Source organism: Sander vitreus, chromosome 11, assembly GCF_031162955.1.
Source record: "Sander vitreus isolate 19-12246 chromosome 11, sanVit1, whole genome shotgun sequence".
NCBI classification, from domain to species: Eukaryota; Metazoa; Chordata; class Actinopteri; order Perciformes; family Percidae; genus Sander; species Sander vitreus.
The window spans coordinates 5,646,119-5,668,585 of NC_135865.1; positions in this window are offsets into that span (position 1 = coordinate 5,646,119).

The window sequence follows — 22,467 nt, forward strand, 5'->3', positions numbered from 1 at the left end:
CAGTGGTGGGGCGTTGTAATGAGAAAAATCTGCTGCACTGGAAAGAGTCCCCACAATAACTGTCAAAAGGAACAAACTAGCTTTCTTTTTATTTGATTCAGGTCCCTAATCCCTTGTGAGTAGTTTGAGAAAAGACTATTAAAAAATGGTGCTAAAAGGGGATTATGACTGGAATTTGAACAACACAAATTATCCAATCCCACTTGTGGGAAATATTTTTACGGGAGACTGTGAGGAGAAATGTTCAGTACAACAGTGTAGTTTAAGTGTATAGATGGGTATAGAAAATGGCTAGACACTTGATAAAATGTGGAAGTGAAATGTTGCATTGTTGTAAGATAGCCTGAGATTCATGTATAAAACAAAAGACTGCCTTTAGCTGTAAGCGAGCCCTCACCTCACTAGAATAGGTGTGCATTTTTTTCTGGGTTAGTTTTTAAAGCAACACTAGAGCACTTTTCCCACTTCGGTCCCCCTACAGGTCGGAAGCAGAATTGTCCATTACATTACATTCTGCAAGTTTGCCAGATCGGGTAGCGGATCTGTAGTTCGAATGAGACATAATCAGACATTACGTAATGTAATGGACAATTCAGCTTCCAACCTGTAGGGGGACCGAAGCGGGAAAAGTGCTCTAGTGTTGCTTGAAGTACATATACAACCTTTATTTATAAGTTACATATTTATATATAAGCATATACTGTATTGTCACTCAATACTACAAAACGGTCACTATACAAGCTGTTGAATCTACTTTATAAGTTGAATAAGGTGCGATATTATAGTTGCTGATGCTCTTTTATTGTCCTATTTGACAAACTCTTCTCATGTTAAACTTTTTAAGGAGGTTAAAAAAAGTATTGGCCAAACTATTGGTGGGTGATAATTCAATATTATCATTTATTGTGTCTGCGTATGTGTATCATGACAAAGATCTCATATGGCAATGTCGTGGTTTAAATGAATAAATGCAAATTAGAATAGATTAATATACTGTCACAGCATTAGATTCACTTTTTAGTAAAACACAAAAAAGTTTGACTCTCGGAATGAACATAGGTCTGCGATTTCTGAATACTTTGCAAAATACTGCAACACATCTATGATGAAATTATATTCACAATTTTGTCTTTGAGTGCAGTCCTCATGGAATATTTAGTGGTGTAATATTATTTATGAAATGATGAGACACATTGATGCAGGACTGCTACATTATGCACCAGTACCATATTTTGTCACTGCACATATTACGAAAACACTCCATCCCCCACGCTCCAGAAACTGTGCACATTCACAAATAGATCCTATAATGATTTGTTGTGTTCAGTGTCTGTTTTAAAACAAAGCACAGTGGCCAGCTCCTATTTAAAGTGGAGTCTCTGCACAAGAATGTGTTCATACTGTCATATCACAAGCCGTCTCCGATGAGTTCAAAAGTTCATTCACAACTCTCCAACTGTAGTCTGTGGAACAACACAAGGCTAAAGAGTCTTTTCCACCACCAGCCCCCTCTCTATCCCATTTCGTCCAATTATAACTCCCTGTTCCACTCATTTACTACCGCCTTTACAACCAGCCTGAGCTCACATACGGAATTTCTTATGACCCTTAGCTTGCTATTCAGTATGTGCAGTGGTAGAATGTAACTAAGTTCATGTACTCAAGTACTGTACTAAAGTACAGATTTGAGGTTCATGTACTTTACTTGAGTCTTTTTTCTTTTCATGCCACTTTCTACTTCTACTCCGCTACATTTCAGAGAGAAATATTGTACTTTTTACTCCACTACATTCATCTGACAGCTTTAGTTACTAGGTACTTTACACATTAAGAGTTGTGCACACAAAACACATGTAGTTTATAAAATGTGATGTTTTATTAAAAATTAAACTTCCCAACAATATACAGGCCTACAAGTCCAGCTGAAATGATTAGATGATTAAACTCTTAGTTGATTAACAGAACAGTTTGGATCGTTTCCAGTTCTAGAGTGATATCCTGATGATACTTACATACTTTTACTTTAAGTAGCATTTTCAATGCAGGACTTTTACTTAAGACGTAAGACAGTATTTTTACAGTGTGGTATTAGTAGGAAAAATAGTGTAAAAAATGTAAGATTTTCTCATGAAAATGTTTGAGGCACACATTTCCTGTAGTTCTAAGTAAACAAACAATGTGTCTTTCACTCTGCTGCTGGTGGCTTTCCTTCTCTGTGACCTAAATAAGTAAGGCTGCACACCACTGGCTGGTAACTAGTGAGGGGAGGCTGCTGTAGGGGGCTGTCGCCTGCACTTAGCCTCAAAAGCAGTGATACATTTGTACATGGCACAACACGGGAGATTACATTGTTCTCTTATTTATACTTTTTGACTTCTGTGAGAGAGTATTTTCTTTTACGCACATAATATATTCTAGATGAGGATTAGAGAACCAGAAATGAATGCCATAAAATATTTCAACATGTGCTACTTTTGTTTGCCAGATGGTTTGTTACACAAAACCATCTGAGAAGCCAACATTGGAAACTGTTTGGAAAAGTGCAGGCACTTTCAAAAAAATACCTAGCAGGTGCTTGGATGAGCCATTTGTCCATCACGTCCACCATGGTTGTTTTGATGAACAGTCGGGGCCGCCACACACCTAGACCACGCCCGTAGCTGCCAGTTGTAGCTCCTCACAGGACGCTAATTGGTCCGGTCCACTGCTGTTCATAGACAAACTATATTACTTGAAGCCTGACAAGATGGATTTCCATGTGATTTGTGATGCCGATATTCCCGCGTGATCTTGTGATATTTAAAATTCAGCTGCTGTGCAAGGTAATTAAGAATGTGCACTCTTATCACTGCTGTCCATTACATACTACTATCAAAGGCTTTGGCCAATATATAATGTGCTTTATTTAATCCATTTAAAATCAGTTTATAGTAACAACGTATCAAATCACAATGTGAAAACAACGCGGGTCGCTTATAATGATGAACCTACAGAGAATGTTTACCTGAATCAGAGCTTTAGAGAGCTTTAAAGTGAGTTTCAGCTCACTGTTTAGCTATCAGGCCCTCAACTTTACTGTTTTCACTCTCCACACTCAAATAGTGTTGATTTTAGGTGCAGCAGGCAGCTGTTTTCAGCTAAAAAGCTCTTACAACCCAGCGTACACTATCTGCTTAGCACCAAACAGCGGGCAAATGAATGCTAATGTTGCTACATAACTGCTGGATGTGTATATTATAACTTACAAGGTGAAAAATATTCCAATGTTTTGATCACAACTTATTTGCAATGTCCTCAAGTGACCAACAAAATGAGTTATCGCTGCAGGATTAAACAGTACACAGTGAAATGCGATCTGTGTAATTCCCATCATGCAGTAGCATACGTGATTACATTTTGTTAGGGGTGTCCAACAGAAACACTCAACATTATAAGACACTACAGTGGCGTTTCAGTTATCTGCTCAGACAAAACACAAAGCTAATTTTCTAATTTGACTCAAAGTTTGTGCAGTCTGTGTTGATTCGCCACAAACAGCCAATGGTCTGACTGTAGGCCACATGTGTTAGCTGTAGCTAGCTAGCAAAGTTTGCATCAACCATGTGTAGATAATTTGTCTTTTCACACCCTCTTTTGTCTTTCCATAATGACACATCTAAAATTCCCTTTGTGTCTATCTGAACATACCTTTACTCATCCTTCAGACCTCCTTTAAGCTGTAACGCAGTATCATATATTGAAATAGATCCAATACAAAACCTTCCTTTATGTCTAATGCAGAATTTGATCCCCAATGTTTAGACCCAACATATTCTTACGCCGATTTTCTGTCTCAGAGCGCATGAAGACTGATCACTGGCTCTTAAATATATCATTGTCATTGTGCCATGGGGCTTTCTTGTTACATTAAACCTTGTAACGTCTTTTATTTGATCCACCATCAATGAATCAGGGGAAATATAGCAAACAGATTTCCTGGACCCATTCTCTTTGCTGCCGCAGGGACAAGTTTGATCAAATGTACAGTAGCCTACATGAGCATCACAGGCGTGGACATTTTCTCTTTGGTAATGGATGCTTATTCATAATCAAGAGTCAAGCAGATGGCTCACTGGTTTGCACTTCTGCCTCACAGCAAGTTGGCACCTCAGAATTCAATCCCAGGTCCGGACAGGGCCTTTCTGTTTGAAGTTTGCATGTTCTCACTGTGTCTGCATGGGTTTCCGGGTTCTCCGGTTTCGTCCCACCATAAAGACGTGCATGCTAGGTAACTTGGACCACAGTTGAAAATTAGCCGTCTGGCTAACACTGGTGCATTTACAGAAATGTTGATTAATGTGAATTTTCCTAATAAAAGAAATAAATCCTAGATCAAGAGTGAGAAATAAATTCAGGAAAATGGGTGGGAATTCCATTCCAGACAATGGAAATGATAACAACTTTAGCAGAACCTCATTAGACCACAACGCACTGCAGCCCCCAAGAGATGTTGCATTCTTGTTTGGTAGTATATGCGCACGAGCTTCCAAATGAGGAAAACAAGTTCCTATCTTACTCAGGAGTACAAAGGTAAGACGGGTTTGACTCATTTCAACACAACTCGAGCCTTCACTAACACACTGAAAAAGACCAAAAAAAAGCTCCACAGGATGAGAAGGCGCCAATGTGCGTGCCTATCTTTATCTGATCACCACGTATCACCCATCACGTAACCCCTGCATGACAGCAGAGGAAATGAGGACGAGGGGAGGCCTTTTGCTTAATGAAAACATTTACCCTGTCTTGTACTGATAGCTGCTGTTGTGTATATGTACGTAGGAGAAAGGCCAACTTCTCTGGAAAGATGCTGAGCAAGATTGTTTACATTTGGGGAATCTCGGAAATGACTGTCAACAGGTCAGACTGGTAGGTTTTTAAAGACTGTTGCCCAAGTTCATAGCAGATATAAGTCAGGAAATCAAGACCCCCTGTTGGATGGACTTTTATTTTCAAGATCATCTTGTCCTACAAATGTTTTGGTGTGTATTCAGAGGGGATTCAACAGTTCTTATTTTATTTTTTATTCTTTTATTGCAACTCATTCACTTAATTTACAGTACAGTACAGTACAATTCTCTTCTTTTCATATATATAGGCTATACATATCTATGCAATCCAGCCAGTGATGATGATAATAATACTAATAATACTACTACTAATAATAATGAAAATAAAAATAATAATGTAAAAAAAAACCACAAAGCAAGCAAGGTAACTAACGAAAGGAAAATTAAAATCAAAAGAGAATGAAAGAAGCAAAGGGAAAAAAGTAATAATAAAAAAATAAATATATATATAAATACATGTGCCATGTCCACACGGACATACCTAAACTTTTACATAAAGGACACACAGTTCTTATTTTAGAGTATTCATTTCATATTGAGATAACATGGTCCTCATTTATGAAACGTCTGTGCCCTTATTAGATTTTTGCTTGTGTGTATGCACAAATTAAAAACTTGTATTCACGTCATGCATCTAGCTCCCGCTCATGAGGTCATGTTTCATGTTTATTTCTATATGTTTTTGCCACTTTGTTTTCCTCGCCTGCAAAGTGGACGAGAACCGGCGGCAGCAGCCGGGAGCGGTGACAAAAAGTTGCGGTAAAGTCAGACAGTTTCCAGCTGTTTCCAGCAGCCTTCAGGCTGAACAGGAAGTCACAGAAACAGTCACAGAAACAGTCACATCCCGTTAGGTCCGATTCCGATTTAATAAAATGTTATCAGACCCATATATCAGCTTGTACACAGTCTCCAGTTGTTTTATTATGACAAAGTAGCTGTCAAAATGCTCTGCAGGCGATCTGTTGCTGATGTTAAACAGAGTGTAGATGATCCATAATCTGAACAGATTTAGTCTCTCTGACTTCTAAACATGACTATCAGCCACACATGTGTTCTGTACAGAATAAGCCTTTAAATCAGACAAATAGCAATTCAAATACCTGCAATTCAAAGACCATAAAAAGTTTATATAAAACGTCATCATGTTGAGTCGATGCTGAACCAATCAGCTGAGAGGCCGGTGTTTCCGAGCATACCCTGGGTCCGCCTGGGTCTTGCAGTCGGTGAAAAGCAACTGCGCTGCCTGCGTCTCAAACCTGCGGCCGCCTTGATCTCGTGAGGTTATCGTTGCCCACGTGTGCATGACGTCAGAGCAAGTCGGGATCAAGTCAGACACAAATCTAACCGGCATGCATTTGGTGGTGATCGCCAGTGATCGATTCTGCGCAGGTCTGGCTCATCTCGAACGAGCCTAATCCTTCACCCTTGGCCACGCCTTTTCTGTACCAGGAATGATCTCACCACCAGCATGGTAACAAAGACAGAAAATATAATGGTTAATATAACAGAATCATTATTTAATCTTACAACGCAGAAATGTGTGCACTCCATTTACACAGTGTAAAGCCAAAAGGAAATAAACAGGTGGATGATGAATTAAGCAAACAAACTGCTAAGGCAAAAAGTGTAATGTGTGTTGTCTGCCTGAATTGTTTGGGGTGTGGCTGACTGCACAAGAAATGAATGTGTGTACTTAACAGAATGGGGTGTACCATATTACCATCGCTGACCGTGTTTAACCAGTGTGGCCTTGGCCATCACACCCTTGTCAGAGTGACTTGAGAGCCTCAGTCAACCCAACATGTTTGAAAACCTTTGTCTCTTTTGTTCTATTAAGGTTACACTGAGAATGGTGGTTGTATAATTGATAGTTCTGAGCACAGGCTGCAATGTGGCGGCTATAGAAAAGAATAAATTGTTGGTTTGGACATAAGGGCTCCTTGGTGTAATGTGTACATGTTGAAATGTTAATGTGCTGTATTTGGTAGCCTAAATGTCCTAATCCTTTAATTTGATAGGAATTACATTGTGATGGCCCCTGTGTGTATGTGCTGCAGCACTTAAAGCAACACTAGAGAACTTTTCCCGCTTTGGTCCCCCTACAGGTTGGAAGCGAAATTGTCCATTACATTAACATGCAAGTTTGCCAGATTGGGTAGCGGATCTGTAGTTCGAATGAACTGGACAATGTAATGTAATGGACAATTCCTCTTCTGACCTGTAGGGGGACCGAAGCGGGAAAAGTTACCTGGTGTTGCTTTAAAGCCTCTGAACACCCACACAGGTGATTTCAGTTATTCTGGCTGATTAGACCTCTGCTCAGATTGAAAGAGGGCCAGAGCTTTGATGGGAACTTATTAAGTCACAAATTTCATCTACCAATAACAATGTTTCGGCTGTCCCTTGCCCTGCCCTCAAAGGTACAACAAAGCGAACAGAAGGCTGAGAGAGATGTCAATCATTCAGTCTAAACACACCCACACAGTCCTGGGAAGAGGTCTAATCAGCCAGAATAACTGAAAACACCTGTGTGGGTGTCCGGGGCCTTTAATAGCTTCTCCTTGATTGCAGTCCGGCAGACATCACTGTCGCTCTCTTTCTGCCACCGCTTGCAACCCTTTTGCTTAGTAAATTATTATTGTTACTTATCTTTTACTTCACAACACTATCTACACACACCCACATGGACTTACTAATACTACTGTTACTGATGTCACTGACTAGCACACCTTGTACTTAAATTTGTCATTAATTTACATTGTTTTTTTTAAATAAATAATTTATTAATTGGCAGTATGTGTCCTTTTACGTTTTTTGTCGTTGCCCACATGCTGGGTTTTGACAACATATTTTTAACATCTAAACTGTAGCACTAACATTTACTCATCAATACATTTTAACATTTCACTTTTTGCTGTTTTTACTCTTTTACTGCATGTTTACAGAAGTAAGTAAAAGTTTGTTGAAGGAAGGTTATTTTTACTTGAGTAGAAGTTAATTAAAGGAAATTTTCTTTTATTTGATTAAAATGACTTTAAAGGATTGTTACGTTTTTTTGAGCAACGTTTTCTAGCTCCATCCGTGTTTACGTGTTTCTGACTCTTCCGTGATATCTATGGATCAATACAAAGAGTAACCTGTATGGCCTTATGTCCAAACATCAGCACTCTGCTGGTTGATTAACTCTGGTAAAATGTGATAGTAAAGCCATGGCAGCATTTGCTCAGGGTCTGTGCTTGAGTTGATTTTCATGTTGATTCTTTCTGTTGGGAAATATCAAATGTTTATCCCGCTGTGTTTAATTAAGGGGGTTAATCCAGAGTGGGTGGGGTATGCAACAATTAGACTGGTTAAAATAAGAGGCTATAAGTACAGCATAATCTACCAGGAAATTGAGCCTGACTCTATCTGACCTGTACTCCTACTCGTTCTCTTCTTCCTGTCTATCCCTAATTTCTTTCTGAACCCTCACAAACTTGTCTTCATACCCCAGAGCCTCCCAGCAGGGGCCTCCTTGGGATCACAGCATGGACAGGTGCATATATGTGAGAGTCTTGCTGTTGCTTCTCTTCCTCTGACCGTGTGTGGGGTGCGGGGTTCACCGAGCCTTCCCATTCCTTGGGAAACACCCAGGGGGGGCCTTGGCTTACAGGATGGTGAGGCAGTGTTTTTGAGGTTTTTTGTTTTGAGTTTTTTTTTGTTTCATGTTGAAGTGTATTTAATTGAGCCAATGAGGTTTACAACTAACTGTTATTTTCATTATCAATTATTCAGCAGATTCTCGATTAATCGTGAAAAATGTCCATCCCAGTTTCTTCAAGATAATGTGTTTAAATGTCTTGTTTTGTCAGTTCAAAACCCAAAAGGTATCCAGTTTAATATGATAGGCTGAAAACATTTTCTTTGATTTAAAGATTAATCGGATATCAAAATAGTTGCCGATTATTTTTCTGTCGATCGACTGCAGCTGTACTCGCTGCAGCTATAATTTTAGCAAGTCAGAGCCCTGATTCGTAAGGGCTTGTAGTTGCATGGCAACAGCAAGAGCTGCATAGGTCTGTGTAGTATGGTTATAAAGAGACACATGGAATGGTCTGAAAATAAGACATAAAAAATGAATATTTAAAACAATAATAATAATGTTGGAATAATGGGGATAATGTTCATATGATTGATCCATTAAAAAGTCTCTCATGCGTTCCACAGAAATGCAGGTGGAGTGAAAAAAGCCCTGCTCCAGTGCCTGTTGTTGGCAGGAGGTTGGAGCCAACTAATGTGACCGTGTAGATGGATCGGACCAGTAAGGGAAGAAGAGGACGTGTTACTGAGAGGTGTGTCTTTGGCGAGAAGTAATTTGAACTGAATGCTTTTTTCAGAGGAGGATTGGTTGACAGAGACGGAGAGTAGGTAATCATTTTAATCAAACGGGCAGCAGACATCTTTTTTTCATTTTTGAGGATTTTGGAGGATGTGACATAGTAGATACTGTTGCATTATCTGTCTGACTTGTGCATCTCAGCCTGTTTGCGTTGAGGTGTAAAATGACTATTTCCCAGTACAAACCACAAGTAAAACCAGATAAAACATGGGCACTTGAGAAACCTATTCCTTTTTTATGTTCACAGAAACTTGAAACTCATTTGTCAGTGCCGTTTACCCAAAAAGAAAATATATATATATATATATGGGGCAAAATATTGAACAGTAGGAAGAGTTTGGGTTGGGATGCTAGGGTTGTTGATTACACACTAATCAAGCTGTTGTTAAACTTACTGATTGTGCGCGCCCATATAGCTCAGTTGGTAGAGCAGGAGCCCATATATAGAGGTTTACTCCTCGCTGCAGCGGGCCCGGCTTCGACTCCGACCTGCGTCCCTTTGCTGCATGTCATTCCCCCTCTCTCTCCCCTTTCATGTCTTCTGCTGTCCTATCAAAAATAAAGGCCGAAAATGCCCCAAAAAATGCAAAAAATAAAACTTACTGATTGCAATGCAATCTGCCAAGAGTGCAAACAAAGTCATTGCTTTTTTTGTTTATGCATGCTGATGTGTTGGTCTATCCCCTCTACTGCTGAGCATTCAACAGTAGAAACGTTTTGTGATGATCCCCCCCCATGCATGCAAAGAACCCTTGTTGCACAGATGGAGAGGTGTTAGGATTCTGTTTTAATTTGTGATATTTACTTTATTAAAATGATTTATTCGTCTCAAAAACAATGAAGATTGTCTTAAATATTTATAGATAAATAGGCACAACTCGACATTTCCACCATGCTCAGTAATACTTTTTGTTTAAGAAAAGTTTGTCATAAGCTGGCAGCTTTATTGCTTAATTCTGTGAAACTGTGCCGTGTCTGTGGGTCTGTATCAGCTTGAAGAGCTTCCAGGAAGTAGCTGTACATCAGCCAGATAGCTCTTTGGCAGCTGACACCGTCCATGACAGGTGTATCGTAACAGTGGCACGGATGCTGCAGAAAGTGAGAATAGAAGGCTGAGCCTTGACAGAGCTTTGTGCGTGTGTGTAAGGAGAGCTGTGAGGCTGTCTTTGTATATGTGTGCATTGTGTGTGAATGTTTCTTTCTTTGAATGTGTGTGGATAGTGTGTATGTTGCGTGTGTGTGCAGTGCAAAATCCTATTATATCTTCATTCTTACCGAAAAGTGATTGTGCCATATTTAGTCCTAAAACATTGCATATTGTGGAATTTTGCAATCGGTGCATGTTGTGCATTTGTGTCCATGACAACGGACATACACTCACCGTGTGATGTAACGCCATACTTCCTGTGCCCTTGGATTTGACACCGAGGTTTAGGGGTTTAACTCCTTGCTAAATCTGTCGCATGGAACCAAGAAGAGATCAGCAGTTCAACTAACGCCAACGGCAGCAGCTTTGGTTCCAATTCTGATAGGAGCGAGATCAACTCTAAAGCTGCTTTGTTTGTGCCTAATCACGAGCCATTTTAATTAGTGTTATTAACTAGTTGTATTATCCTGTGTCAAAAGTAATTCACGAAGCCTCCACAGCGCTGTGTCATCCCTGGAGTATGGTCTGGCTACACCAGGTTATCGTTCAGGGATAGGACCGAGTAAAATTGTATCAGCAGCTCCTGAGGCAGGTTGAACTTCCTGAGCTGGCGCAGAAAGTACATCCTCTGCTGGACCTTTTTCCTGATGGTGTCCATGTTGGACGTCCTTTTTGGGTCCTGAGAGATGGGGGATAACAGACAGTTTTGTTGAGTATGGTGATGGGGGGCTCACTTTGAAGTCCACTGTCATCTACACAGTTTTGAGAGCGTTCAGCTCCAGGTTGTTCTGACCACACCAGAGGGCCAGCAGACTCGTCACTGTCCTGAATGAGGCCAATGACTGTTGTATGGTCTGCAAATTTCAGGAGTTTAACAGATGAGTCTTCTGAGGTGCAGTTGTTGGTATAAATGAGCAGTGGGGAGAGAACACATCCCTGCGGGATGCCAGTACTGATGGTCTTGGTCAAAGATCTGTAACATGGGGTCCGGAACCCATAGGGGGTCCTCAGAGTTACTGCAGGGGGGGACAACAAAGTTGATGAAAGAAATACACATATATAATAATGAACATATTATTAGCAACGATAAACCAGCCTATTTGTGAAAAAAAAAACACGTTGATAGGCTTACTGGTCTATAGGTACGCTAGCCACCAAAGTAATCATCCAAATACAGTTAAGGATTGACTGTGCCACATGTGTGTTTAACATTAAAACATAAATATATATGAATATGTAAAAAATATATTGTAATAGCTTAGTATTGTATGCACCATAAACAGCTATGTGTAAAAGGCCTTATGCCAACCTACACATTATTGTAGGGTGGCTTTTATTTTGAACTCAATTTTACAACATAAGTAGGGGGCCCCTGCTCTGTCTCTCTTTTAGCTAAGGGGTTATGGAGTTATATTCCTATCTTTATTCAAGAGTGCATTGTTTCAATTTGAGAGTATTTCTCACTGATATTATGTTGAGATTTTGTAATAATTTCCCTCAAAACATTGCTCTCACACTGAAATAGTCACTGCTCACGCTTGGATTTGCTCTGCTTGTGCTCAAACTTTCTGCTTGGACTCAGATATGTTGTTCTATGGACAGATTTTCTGCTCTCAGCTTTGGCCCTTCTCAGATCTACCTACTGTATTACTGACTACAGACTACAACCATCTGCTCCAGATCTACCTACTGTATTACTGACTGCAGACTACAACCATCTGCTCAAGATCTACCTACTGTATTACTGACTACAGACTACAACCATCTGCTCAAGATCTACCTACTGTATTACTGACTACAGACTACAACCATCTGCTCCAGATCTACCTACTGTATTACTGACTACAGACTACAACCATCTGCTCCAGATCGACCTACTGTATGACTGACTGCAGACTACAACCATCTGCTCCAGATCTACCTACTGTATTACTGACTGCAGACTACAACCATCTGCTCAAGATCTACCTACTGTACGACTGACTACAGACTACAACCATCTGCTCCAGATCTAGCTACTGTATGGCTGACTACAGACTACAACCATCTGCTCCAGATCTACCTACTGTATTACTGACTGCAGACTACAACCATCTGCTCCAGATCTACCTACTGTATGACTGACTACAGACTACAACCATCTGCTCCAGATCTACCTACTGTATTACTGACTGCAGACTACAACCATCTGCTCCAGATCTACCTACTGTATTACTGACTGCAGACTACAACCATCTGCTCAAGATCTACCTACTGTACGACTGACTACAGACTACAACCATCTGCTCAAGATCTACCTACTGTACGACTGACTACAGACTACAACCATCTGCTCCAGATCTAGCTACTGTATGGCTGACTACAGACTACAACCATCTGCTCCAGATCTACCTACTGTACGGCTGGCTACAGACTACAACCATCTGCAAGTTTTGTTTGTAGTAAACATCATCAACAGCTGCACTTAAAGTCTCTTGGGGTCATATGGGACTTGGTTGTTCTCCATACTGCATCATACACTATATTATTTTTCTGTTTTGTTATATTAGTAGTCTACAGACAACACAAAGTATCATTACTTAATCACAGTATATATTATTCTGGTGTACACTGTTGACTTGACTCACTGCTATTGATTATACGTCACTTTAGCTTGCCACTACCTCATAACTTTGCCTTAATTGCTCTTATATAGTTAATTTATATTCTACTAGTTGTATATACCTCCTATTTAATGTAATTATTCTTAATTTGTATTGCAATACCTGAATTATCCCTCTTGTGAACACTAGGCTTATCTTATCTTTATTTTAGTTCATATCATAACCCTGCTCACAAACTCACCTGTATCTGTTTGCCAATATCAATGTTCCTGCTACAGTAAATCCTACATGAAAAGTGTACTGCTTCACAGTAGTATGAACCATATGCTTTTTAGGTTTTGTGTCAAATATTATGCAGTTTATGAATTGTTTTGACAAGGTAAATTAAAGCCATTTAACAACCTGCAAGTGTCCACTCTGGTAAATTTAATTGTACTGTTTTTTTTTTATAAAGATTACAGAACATGAAAAACCTATTTGCCTTGATCAGGGTTTTAATTTGCTGCAAATACGAACATGGCTTCAATAATCTTATCTTATTGCTCTGAAAAACTACAATAATTTAAGAAATATCAGTGATACTTATCAACATTTATTGAATTAATTGTATATGTGGGAAGACATCACAGGCACCTATTCATGCAAGCTGAGAACACAATCATTTGTTGTCTCCTTTATCACTTGGATTATGCAGGTGATGGTGCAGAAACAGGTGAAGTCCTTGTAGATCTCTGGCACTTTGAGGACAGACAGATCCAGCAACTCTCCACTGTTGTCTTTGTATAGTGTGCTCCTATTTAAGACAAATTCATAGACATCAACACATAATATATTAGGTGTACATAGCTTTCTTTAACGTCATTACTCTCTTACCTTACCATCTCTGCTTTGGTTTTGTAGACATCACGGTAATTTTCTCTCCCGGGCCTGGTTGTGCACCCTGTGAATTTAAGCAAGAAACATAAATGATAAGTGCATGTAACATGATGTGTGTGTAGTTGTAGTATTTTAATTACAATTACATTATTATCAGACTCGCCAACGTTCTTGGTTTGTGCCACTGCTGCCTGCCCTCCGCACACAGGTGAGTACAGGGGGAACCAATGGGATTTTGCGTTTGGAGTAATGTACTGACTGGAACAACACAGTAGTGTAGTGTGGTTGTACAACACTGGTCCACGCACACGGTGCAGCTGTGATGTTTCTTTTGTTTTTCAGTGATATTACAGTTTAGGTTTTACTATTGCCTATAGCATGTCTGAAATTAGCCAAATCCCCAGGAACATGGTTAATCAAATGAGGAAAAAATACAAAGTGGGGTCATTAAATACCAGTTGTAAATACACACATACTGTCAGTCATATGTCGTTCAATCTAGCTAAAATATAAAGAAAATCTATTTGTTTATGGACATCAAGCTAGGCTATATGCTAGCACCATATGCTATGTGCTTAATTTATGTTACTCACCCTCATAGTTGTGTACGTAACTTGGTATGTCCCACTTCAAAGCTTTCTCCCGTTTCCTGATGGGTGCAGGTGAAAGAGCGTTGACCATTCTGCACATTATTGACATATACTAAAAATAAAGGGATGGACGACAGGGGTAAAAAAACTCGGTTACAGTTTTCCGCAACAGACGTTCTAACGTAAAACAAACGCACCCTCAACGGGGCAGGGATCATTTCATTGGTCAACACTACACCTGGCATTCTATTGGTTGGGGAATTTTGATAGGATTGTAACACAAAAAAATCAGAGCGCGCAGGAGAGATCCGAAAGGAGATTTGTAAGTGCGCAGAATCAGCCTGAGTGCGAGGAGAAGGGCCAAAGCTGAGAGCAGAAAATCTGTCCACAGAACAACATATCTGAGTCCAAGCAGAAAGTTTGAGCACAAGCAGAGCAAATCCAAGCGTGAGCAGTGACTATTTGAGTGTGAGAGCAAGGTTTTGAGGGAAATTATTACAAAATCTCAACATAATATCAGCAAGAAATACTCTCAAATTTAAAGAATGCACTCTTGAATAAAGATAGGAGTATAACTCCATAAAGGGTCCTTAGCCTAAAAAACGTTGACCCCTGGTCTAGGTGCTTGATGAGATTTTTCCCTAACCTCACCTCCCGTCTGTCAGGAAGTGTGTGTTCCCCAGACAGGTGGGGGCTGGGACAGTGAGCTGGGTGACTTTGGAGCGGAGGATTTCTGGGATGATGGTGTTGAACGCCGAGCTGAAATGCACAAGCAGGGTCCTTGCGTATGTCCCTGGGGAGTCGAGGTGTTGCAGGATGTAGTACAGTCCCATGTTGACTGCATCAGCCACTGAGTTGTTTGGCTGGTAGGCAAACTGCAGGGGCCCTGTGATGTCCTTCAGTTGGGTCAACAACAGCCTCTCAAAGAATTTCCTGAGACAGGTCTGCAGTCATTTATGAGACAGGTCTGTAGTCATTTAATCCTGTAATGGTGGATTTTTTTGGGGACGGGGATGATGGTGGAGCGTTTAAAGCAGGGAGGGACTTCACACAGCTCTAGTGATCTGTTGAAGATCTGTGTGAATATGGCCGGGTGCCTTCCTGATCTTCTGCTTCTGAAAGACCTGACACACACCCTCTTCACAGATCCTGTGCGCAGGTGGGAAAGTCAGTGTGTGGGGGGTGAGGGTGCAGATGGTTGTTTGATGTCAGGGTGGGTTAATTTGGGCTTATTAAACCTGCAGTAAAAACCCATTTAACTCATAATTTATAGACATTTTTATTTATATGTGGAAATGAAAGGATGAATAGAAAACAATCAAGCATTGTGCAGCCTGGATCATATAGTCCAGCTGGGTTAGTATTGTGGATATGATCACTCTGTTGCAAAGCGCTTTACAATGAACTTCAATGGGACCAATGAATTGTATCCCATATGTATTGTTTATTTAATATGTTTTTTTTATACACTAAACTGTATGGATGTTGTCTTTGAGGCACAACAGACCAAATGTGTAAACCTAGCTTCATTGGTTGTTAAACAATTTGTTCCTCTTGCTTCATGAAGACAAAATAAGGTTCTCCTAAAGTAAAGCTGTCATTCAGCAAGACATGCTGGAATTTTCAACATGCAGAAGTCCTCTCAGTTAAGTAGAGAAAAGGGGAACGAGTGGCTTGTTTATGGAGCCGACTATTCAGGACGTCTGCTAACAAACCCAACTGCAGAGTGTAGCTCTGCTATCACACGAGGAAATGTCTGCCCAGGTTGATCCTTACTGAGAGGGACTCTAAAGAGTCTTCCTGCCATTGTGAGAAACCACTGCCTTGAAATGGGTATACTGTCTTTGCTTGTTGTCGTAAAGATAGTTATGTTTCCCCACCCACATGTAACCCATACCAGTGGTAGTCAAGTGGTAATGGGAAGGAAACAAATACATTAAGGAAAGCAAAACATACGTAGGAATCTAAGTTTCTATAGTACATTTTTTGGAGATCTAAATAGGGTACTTGAATAAATGTACTTAGTTACATTCCACCACTGAAAAGTAATGGTAACGTCTGTCAGTGTACTTTTCTGCTGAGATATCAGTGCCCAGTTGAATTTCATATGAGACTTATGGAAATTATAATGACAAACTAACGCGTTCTTTCCTATGATAGGCTGTTCCCTGTCGATGCTATTTGTGTAACAGTCACATAATCAGTTGCTTCATGGAACAGATTTCCGTCCAATATTGCGCATACACCAAAATAACCAAAGCCTAAAAGGATATGATTGGGTTTTGAATGTGAAAAAACAAGCTCAAACAGTGGATTTAGAAAGGAATGGCAATGTCTTCAGAGATTCTTCATCTGGCTCCAAGCAAGACATCTGAGCACAAGAGAGCAGTCGGTGGCAGCGGCCCACTGCCAGTAGAAACAAGCAGCATACCAGAATAAGTTGAGTGGCAGTGGCGTTAGAGATCCCCTTACCAAGCAGCTGTGTGTTGCACGTTTTTGCAAGAACCAGTGTAGGAGTAAATGCACTGTACCCTGATAATGAGCTGTGATGGGTGTGTGCAGCAATCAGCTGAATGAGCATTGCACCTTGAAATGTATTACACATGAATGCAATTGCATTGACTAAATAATGTAGTTTTTTTTGTCTTTATACTACAATACATACAGTATACATATGTGACATTTTGCCATCAGCTTCAGCTGCACTAAGCAGCACATAGTTGGTGTCACCATATTGTCCATGAATTAAATTATAGCATCCATGAAAAAGAAACCATTGAACTAAAAATATATTTTATTTTAGGGGTGTTTATTGTCATTCCTTTGAATGTGCTGTGTCAGCATAGTGCAACATGGCAAAAGGTTAAATACAGATATATATTCATCATAATGCACAGGTTCACAAAGCTTTGTTAGGTTTTACAGTCCTGATCAAGTACAAGTCTCCACTATTTCACTATAAAAAAAAAAACAGGAAAGATTAAGAAGAGCCAGAGAAAATAAACAAAGTATGCATAGCGGTGATGTTTAGTTATCTTCTTTTCTATCTCATTAATCATTTCGTGAGGCCGATCAGATTTTTCTCGCAAACCCCCGAACCACGGCTTGGGAACCATAATGTGAGCAACAGATGTAAATCCCAAATGTAACTGCTTGTCTTTAAGTTAAAAATCCATTTTTGGGGTAAAATGATAAATAATAAAACATGGATAATATAATATAAACATTGATAAAAATGTCGAAAACAAAACATGTCCACTCCTGCAGTACTGTTGTCAAGTTTTAACTGTTTTAAAACCCATGGTTAGAATGTCACATTTATAATTATATCCACTGGTTCAGAGTCGCAATGCTTTTTCCTTGAGTCCCAAACAAAACAAATGTTTGTCGTGGTTAATGTCCTGCACATCCCCAGATAAGAAATTTCTGTAAACAAAGGATGTATTGTTTATAAAAATCTTGGCTCCGTTTTTTGCCCTTTGCTCGTAACTGAATGTAATTAAGGAAATGGTATTGGATTAATGTTGACTTTATTGTGGGAGTGCTTTTGCATCTGAAGAAAGACTTAAAAAGCAGTTACAAGTTCAGTTGTAGCAGTTACAAGTATCATTGCTTTTAAACCTTAGACGATGAGTATTTTTGGCTTGATTTGCAATGCATACAAGCATAAACTCACAATCTGGCGAGGAGTAACAGAGATACACACAGGAGTGGCCTGCGTGCTTCAGATGCTTGTATTTACAGTGTAGTATGGTGTACTGCTGTGCACGAAAAAAATTAATAAACACATAATTGCAAAAGGGTTCTTCAATGTTTTCTCAGTTAGCCTTTTAAAATGATATCAGATTAGTAAACAGAATGTGCCTTTGGAACATTAAATGAATGGTTGCTGATAATGGGCAATGTAGATATTGCATTAAAGATCAGCCACTTCTTTCTACAACAGTCGAGAACCCTTTTTATCTGAAAACTGCTGCCCTGATTAAAAAAACAATACAACTGATCTCAGCTGGTATTCTGTCTATAATGGAGTGGAACGGAAATTTCTAAGTGACCCCAAACTTTTGACCGGTTGTGTGTGTGTGTGTGTGTGTGTGTGTGTGTGTGTGTGTGTGTGTATATATATTTACATGTATTTCTTGTTCATAAAGCAGGTCTATGTGCTATTTACAAACTGAAAGTATCAAAATGATCAACCCACAGAGAAATGGACACAGCCCTCATTCAAAACGCATTCAAACTGTGCCTTTTAAGGAAATGGTGAAACAGAACCTATTTGTTAGCAACCTAGACAACTAAATATAACATACCTTATCCCTTCTTTGATTTCTCAAGTACTTTATGGAGCTTTTTAACTTCATAATGCACTATGTTACTACTTACTGCCAAAGCAGCTTTCATCCTAAGTGGTCATCCTTTTTAGGGACACCACTTTAAAACATCCCTTTTACATCAGGAAGACACATGATTATATAACACATTCTGCAATGTATGAGTTTGGAGTTTAAAAGTTCAGGTCTATGACAGAAAGAAAGAGATGCAGACATGGTTGGTTATAAGGTAGAAGTGAAATTATGAATAAAGCAAGTGTGAAACATCCTGCATAATGACTGGGTTCGACTTTCTTTTGATTATAGTTCAAATTTGAATTCCAAAATAAGACTTGTCATGCATGAAAGTTCACTCTCGGTGCTGGAAGTGATAGTGGGACAACATGCACTCAACTAAAGTTCAACTTACTAGCTTTCCTAGAGCTTTCAACCATATCATTGTAAGTGGATGGAGTTTCATGGAGATCTCACAGAAATCTCTTGATACAATAATTTCATCCTCCACAGAAGTCCTGACAGTGTTATGGTATAAATAGATCAATCTCCACAACAACTGATTATACTCCATCTACTGATGAAGACCATGTAAAGCTATTAAACGCTCCAGAAAGAAGCTATTATGTGGACTTAGAATATTTTTTATGTCAAGGATTGTCACAATTGTCATGAAAATGAAACAACTGTACTAACTGGTGGCTTTATATTTCAGGGCCTTGAATGTTAGACTTATAGATATAGACGATATCTAAAATAGTTATCTACTGTAGTTCTCATAGAAAATAAACTCTGTATCTGACGCAGATTAAGTTCCAGCACTGCAGCATGAATGACTCATCATAACAATGACTAACATGACCTGTTGAGCCCACTCACAGTGACAGTCAACTCACGGAAAAAAGAATTTGCTCTAACACTGTTTGCATTATGGGAAAAAGGCAACATGGCCCACGATTTCAGGTACTCGACACGCAGGTTTTAATGGGTTTCAGGAATAGTCCAGCCTCCCCCACTCAATGCTCATGCACAAAATGTCCTTAATTATTTTTTCTGTTTGGTATCAGTGGATGTGCACTGAAGTGAGGCGTGTTGCTTGAATCCATAAAAATGCATTTTAAAGATTGCTTCGTGCTCTGTTTAGGAAAACATCACGTAGCCTATTGGTACGCTGGTCACGGGGATATAATAAATAATTAGTATGTCATTATCATGGAACAGATCAACTGTTTAGACTCCCCTCCCTGCTGAAATATTGGCTCACCAATAACTTACTAATGTAGTGTTCTGTGAATTTTTATATATTTGCATACAGTGGTGGAATGTAACAAAGTATATTTACTCAAGTACGGTAGTTAAGTAAAAATCAGAGGTACTTTACTTGAGTATTTTCATGCCACTTTCTACTTCTACTCCACTACATTCATCTGACAGCTTTAGTTACTTTATAAATTAAGAGTTTTGCACACAAAACATGTGTAGTTTATAAAAGATTGTATTATAAATGACATATAGACAGAAATATATAGGCCTACACTTACAGCTGAAATGATTAGACGATTAAAAAGTTGATTGAACTTTTTTGATCGTTTCCAGTTTCTAATATGTGAGGATTTTTCTGCATTGAGTACTTTTACTTTTAGTAGTAATGTAAGTACATTTTCCTGATGATACTTGCATACTTTTACTTGAGTAACATTTTCAGTGCAGAACTTTGAACTGGAAGTACTTTTACTTAAGTAAAGGATCTGAATTCTTCTTCCATCACTGCTGCATACACTCGCAATTCATAATTATTATCTTAGTCATTGTTGTTTTTCTGCTTCAGAAACATTAGGATAAGTAAATTGTTAGTATGTTAGTAAAAGTCTATAAAACTAAAAATGTAACAACAGATTTAGCCTGACTGAGCTCCTCATGCAACTTGTTTTAACATTGACAAGGCCTCACAGGAAAGACCAGATCATTTGTCTTTAATCTACAGCCAGCAAACAGCTAATAAAAACTGCTGGAGGACCTGAGGCTACAGTCAGGCTCATCTGGAGTTTAACCAGCTGCCCCATCAGGTTACACTGCTGTTTCACTTTAAAAGGAAGAGCTTTTTATTGTGAGCTGCCACAGGGCATGGCGAATTGAGCATCTGCTTTGCCCAATTCCATCCAATAGTTGTCAAGCTCATGTTATTCAGGGTCGTTTTTGGGTGCTGTAACACATTTTAGCATCATGTTTCAGCACAACAATCTTCTAAAAAATTATAGGATTATAACAAATAACACATTGTGGGCATGCTATACCAAAATCTGGGGATTAGGGGCACTACACCAATATCAGGGAGTGTATATTAGTAATGATAACCCGTTTGATTACATCTTCCTGATAAGTGACCTCTTGCAATTGTGCAAATCATGTATGTTGTCTCAATATAAAAAGCGAAACATGTGACTTTAGTGACGGCCCATTGGTCTGACGGCCCGTTAGTCTGACGGCCCGTTATCTCCGGGGGGAAAAGTCCACTGCTCCAAAGGTCCATTGCTCTGAAAATACACACACTCCCTGGAGTTTTTTGCCCAAAATACCATATACAGTATGTTAGGTCATGTTTGCCAAATGAGTTAATGTCTGTTTATGAGTTGTAAGGAATCATAAATCATCTTTTTAGAATGATGTTTACAGGTAAACTCGGCACCGCCAAATGTCAGACCTGGGAATAATGGGCTTTTGGGCCAATGGGACATTTTGTTAGGCTATTGTGGTTTCCTAATAATAGGCCATCGGACCAATGGCATGGCACCGTGACTTTAACAACAGCAGTTTGTGTCCCATCTCCTGCCAACAGTCAAGGCAATTTAGTAAAGGCAAACTTTCGCTAAACGTTTTATTATTCTAGGTCTTTCCCTCACCTCAGCCAAACCTTAAGGCTGCATTAACTGTATTTTTGGCCAGTGGGGGTGGTGAAAAAAACCTGTAAACACAACACATACAATATCATTATCTTTTGAGTTGATATTGTGAACACGTTAGCAACACACAGCATACATGATGCAACGTTATTCATTTGGAGTTGTTTCAACTTGACGAATGTAAGTCCAATATTCAGTCTCCTTTAAATTCTGTTTTGGTTTACACCAACTCAGAAATAGCTGTCTCTTTAACTGCCAAATTGACTATATTCATCAGCTAGTCGCTAACTGTCTGTTCTTTTGTGGTGGCTAGGAAGCGTATACTTGCATTTTAGATTTGTGTGCTAAAAACAGCCATCTGGAAATTACATAAAGTTGCGTGAACACTGAGCTGGAAGACACTAGAATGCTCAGTATGCTGAGGGGAACTGCAGAGTCTAGTAATAACTTTCCCTGCGCACCTTTTCACAACATTTATTTTATTGTTAATAAAAAAATATTGATAGTAGCAGCTTTAACTATAGGATTGGCAGATCAGAAAATGATCATAGGAATGAGCCAAATGGGTCGCTTTGGTGGATAAAAGACGTACTTTGTCATTACCCAAGTAATTTAAGCAAGATAAAGAAATGATAAGTGTATGTAACATGATTTTACAATTACATTATTATCAGACTCGCCAACGTTCTTGGTTTGTGCCACTGCTGCCTGCCCTCCGCACACAGGTGAGTACAGGGGGAACCAATGGGATTTTGCGTTTGG